A 4,760-nucleotide genomic window follows, 5' to 3' on the forward strand; every position below is an offset into this window, starting at 1 on the left:
AAGATGGCTGAAATAGCCTACACTGTCCTGGGGCATAAAAAGTTTGAGGGCCTTGAAGGCTAGGTCAGACATTTGTTGGAAATAAGCATGTAGGCCAATCATATTTTGTGAGACAGGATCAGTGTAGGGGCCGCAGTCAGTAAGCATGCCAAAGGTGATATTAAGTCCAAATTGTAAGTCTGTATCGGCTTGGGTCTCTATTGTATCATCGCAGGCTGAGTGCCACTGGAGGAAAACTGAGGGGTCAAGAATAACTTTTAATGCAGAGTACCAATTGTAACGGAACTGAAGCTACATGGCCCATTGTCTGAGCACTTGCTCGAAACAAGGAGAATCTGGGTAGCTTCAGTCACACTTGCACACCCCTGCATGGCTCCTAGCCTGCTCCCGGCCCTGCTGCTGCTGGAAGGGCACATAGCTGACAAAGAGAACATCACTGGAGCCTCCAGACTGCACAGGGATGGGATGCACCGAGAAGTTCTCGAGCATATCGAAAATGGGCTAGAACTACAGATGTTGGACCCAGCACTGATCCTCCTCATTCTGTGATGAACACAGGTGCTTGGCCTTGCCCTGGAAGTTGACAGTGAGGATATATTCACCACATCTTGTCTCACTATGAAGTACCAGGAAGACATCATGGGAGCCAGTCAGTGCCTCCTTCCAAAACTAATTGGGCAGCCTTGAGTCAAAAGAGCATGCCGTGGAACCAAGGATATCCTGAGAGGGGATAATTCCCCTCAGCACCTTTTGACACACCCTGGACCAGAAATAACCCTGTGGCTGCTTCTGGAAAGGAGGGGGGTGAGAGGCAATGAATTGTCCCTGCTGGGGGCCCTTTCTCAATGGAAATGTGGGGAGGCAATTCTGGAGGAACCAGTTCCATTGAGTCAAAGTGGGAGGCAGAGATGGAGGCAGAACTAGGAGAGAAGGACGCTGATCGCCAGTTGGAAAGACCCCCATAAGCCCCCTGCTTGAGGCAGTCATTACTCTTGCTTGGCCCCAGCAGCAGATTCTGGCTGTGCAGACTCTCTGAATGATTCAGGCAGGGCAACTCCAGATTGTCTGTGTTGCCCTTTGTGAAAAGGAAGGTCCCAGGGGCCAGGGGAAGGGGCACCGGATCACAGGATGGGGCTGATAAAAGGGCAGATTCCTCACCTTAGGCACTCCTAGATGTCAGACACTCAGGCCTTTCCATGAAGTGTACCAGTTGTCTCACTCTGAACGGCCTTCTATCTTAACCACAAACGTATTCTCCCTGTCAGGCTGTGTGGACGTCAGTGATAGTAGAACAGGGAATGCAGAATTGGGGCCAGGACACCGTGGGAGGTACAAAGAACTGCAAGTAACTTCCTCCTCTTTCTTCACTTTGTAGGAGTAGGTGACACATCTGTCACTAAGGCTGCCCTCCTCCTCCTGAGGTCAGCCCAGTCGCCTGTCCTCCAAGACCCACTCTTTTTTGGTCAGAGGCAGCTTCTTCAGCTCCCATAAAACTGAGCAACTCTTCTCTCTGTACCATTCCTGCTTTATCTTTCAAGGTTCATTCACCATGACTCAGTCTCAGCATCTCAAAGAGGTGAGTAGGTGAGCCCATCTCTGCCCAGGGGATGTGCCATCACTGTCCAATCCACTACTGGCTGTTTCAGTACCACCAGAGTTGGAGTTGCTGTTTCCACCTAGGGCTGGAGGGCCTGATGTGTTCTCCAGATGCTCAGTTAGGGATAAAACGTCAATGGCCTCTTGCTACTGCAGGATGTCTAATACGTACTCTCTGACTGTGTGACTCACTGAACAGTAGGAAAAATCCTTCTTTTTTGAGCTTTGGCATTGAGGACCATGTAGAGGAGGAAGAGACTCAGGGAGGAAGGGGGCCAGCTAGGTCCTCAGAAGATAGAGATGGGCCCAAAATATCCAGGTTCCCACTCACCCTGCAGCTATCAAGGGACAAGTCACATACAATCTCAACACCAGAGCTCAATGGGGCCAAAACAGTTGAGGAGAGTGAGCCCGAGGCCTGGGTCACCTCAGCTTCGAAGTGCTGCAGGAATAGTTCAGCAAAATGATCAGAAAAGGCAGCGTTTGCTCCAGACTCTGCATATTATATGTGGGAGGCCAAGTAGAGGTGCAAACAGTGGTTAGTGCTGTCAACTTGATGCAGGCTAGAGTCATCTAAGAAGTAAACCTCCACTGAGAAGTCAAGAACGTGGCACGGGGTTTTGATCCTACTGCATGTACTGGCTTTGTGGGAGCCTAGGCTGTTTGGATGTTCACCTTAATGGACCTGGAGGGGGGTGGGAGGTCCTTGGACTCCCCACAGGGCAGGGAACCGGGTCTGCTCTTTGGGCTGATGAGAGAGGGGGTGTTGATTGGGGGAGGGGGAGGGATGTGGGAGGCGGTGGCGGGGAGGAGACAGAGATCTTTAATAAATAAATTAATTAATTAAAAAAAAGAATTGCTTAGCTCAGACTGGCCTGTAGACAGGACTTTGAGGAATTGTCTTTATAATTAAGTGAGGAAAGAGGGCTCAGCCCACTGTGGGCAGTACCATCCCTAGGAAGTACATTGTGGGCAACTTCACAGTCTTCTAAGTGTGTGTGTCCAAGTGTAGGTCAATTAGTCAGTCAACAAGAACACCCAGTATGGTTCCTGCACTGACTTCTCTCACTGAAGAACTCTAACCTGTTAGATAAAACAAAGGCTTTTTTCTTTTAAATTGCTTTTGGTCAGAGTGTTTTTTATCACAGTAACAGAATCAAACTAGATAACAGTACCTATATCCTTCTGGCATCTTTTCATCAGCTTTGAGTTGTGCTGTTTCTCCAAAAAGTAATACAATTCAGTCTGGCTATGGTTTGACTTTTAGCTAATCCCCAGGTTGGTCATTTTTCTCAGGAGCCTGTTTTGAACTAACTTGAAGAACACTGGAGAAGGAGCAAATTCTCAGTGTGAAGAGAGTAATTCACACTCTGGTGACAGACCACTCCAGAATATCAAGGACTAAAATAACAAAGGTTTACTCCTTACAACAGGACTCTCTCTGACAGGAGAGCCCTTATTCAAAAGGGGTTGCTTACAATTTTCCTTTGTTACCAGGCCTCCTTTGGGCCACTTTTAATCTCATGGTTAAAGGGGTACAGAAAACACATTACCTAATGCTACCTCCTCTGAAGAATCATACACTAAGTCACTTATAAGATGATTCTTCTTATGTTTCTGGAATGAACACATTTAGGGTTAATTACCTTTTTACAACAGTTTGGTTCTTTATTTTGTTTTACAAAAAAAATATGTTTGTTACTTTTGAGTTTCTTAGATTTTTTGATCATTTTTTAACAAAATAGAGTTATTTCTTTTATTATGTATAGAAATAGGGTCTACATATGCTAAAATCATTTTTATAGGATTATTTACCAGAGTATCATCCTATAAAATCAGGCTTTGATCCTTAGCGAATAAAATGGATAGGATCACATGCTTTTGTAAATTAAAGGTGACCTCTAGATTCTTAAGAGATCCGTCTAAGAAATATATTTTGATTTATTGATAGAAATTTGAGTAACTATGGAAAGGATTTATTTTAAGTAATTAAATTTCCAAATAAATAGGACACAAGTATCAGTAGTATTTCAAAGGAAATGACATGAAAAAATATTCACTATAGCCAAGTATAATAATGATACATTAGGGGTAGCCATCTTTCAGTAACTCGCCAAAGTGACAAACACAAAGGGAAAGAGGAGGGGCACTCGCTATATGTTCTCTAGGCCCTTTAGGAAACATGGAGTTGTTCCTTTGGCCATGTCCATGTGAATCTACAAGAAGGGTGATATTGTTGACATCAAGGGAATGGGCACTGTTCAAAAAGAAATGCCCCATAAATGTTACCATGGCAAAACCGGAAGAGTCTACAAAGTCATTCAGCATGCTCTGGATATCATTGTAAACAAGCAAGTTAAGGACAAGATTCTTCTCAAGAGAATTAATGTGAGGATTGAACACATCAAGCACTCGAAGAGCAGAGACAGCTTCCCGAAGTGGGTGAAGGAGAACGACCAGAAGAAAAAGGAAGCCAAAGAGAGGGCACCTGAGCTCAGCTGAAGCCCATGCCTGCTCCACCCAGAGAAACACACTTTGTGAGGACTACGGGGAAGGAGCCTGAGCTGCTGGCGCCCATTCCTTTCGAATCCATGGCCTGATGTACAAAATGAAATAAAAGACCTGGACTGTAAAGAGATTTTTTAAGTTGAAGTGTGGTGTCTCCTCCCTGAAAGAAAATGATGGTTCACTGTGTCTTTCCTATTCAGACATTACTATATTTTCCTGCTAATTGGAAAAAAAATGATGCATTAGATTTTTATTGGCATGAGATAATTTATCAAGAACTAAGCAACTTAAATACTTACTCTATCAAAATTCTGTAGATTGAAAGTCCAATATTCTGTGACTGAGTTTTCTTCTCATTGTCTCTATCATCAGACAGTTATCAAGATGTCATTCAGGTTGATTTCTTATCTGACTGTTCTTGGGATAATTCTCAATAAAAACACTTACTTGTTAACAAAATTGAATTCTTGAAGTAAGAAAACAGTGTGGTCATCATTTCCTTCCTAATGTTCAGCAAGGCATTCTTAGTTCTGAAGCTGCCTGCATTCTTTGCAACATACTACTTCAAGTTAGCAAAGGCATTTCAAATCACTCTTGTGCCTTGAATTTCCATGTCCCTCCCTCTACCTTGGAAACCTTGCAGGCAAATTTAAAGG

At 44.2% G+C, this 4,760-nt stretch overlaps 2 pseudogenes; one reads left to right on the forward strand and one right to left on the reverse strand.

Moving 5' to 3' along the window:
* Nucleotides 1–291: 291 nt before the first annotated feature.
* LOC142832376 (SH2B adapter protein 1 pseudogene) lies at nucleotides 292–1,519 on the reverse strand (annotated as a pseudogene).
* Nucleotides 1,520–1,977: 458 nt separating this feature from the next.
* Nucleotides 1,978–4,196, forward strand: LOC142832377 (large ribosomal subunit protein eL21 pseudogene; annotated as a pseudogene).
* Nucleotides 4,197–4,760: the final 564 nt, after the last annotated feature.

Source organism: Microtus pennsylvanicus, chromosome 12 (assembly GCF_037038515.1).
Source record: "Microtus pennsylvanicus isolate mMicPen1 chromosome 12, mMicPen1.hap1, whole genome shotgun sequence".
NCBI lineage: Eukaryota > Metazoa > Chordata > Mammalia > Rodentia > Cricetidae > Microtus > Microtus pennsylvanicus.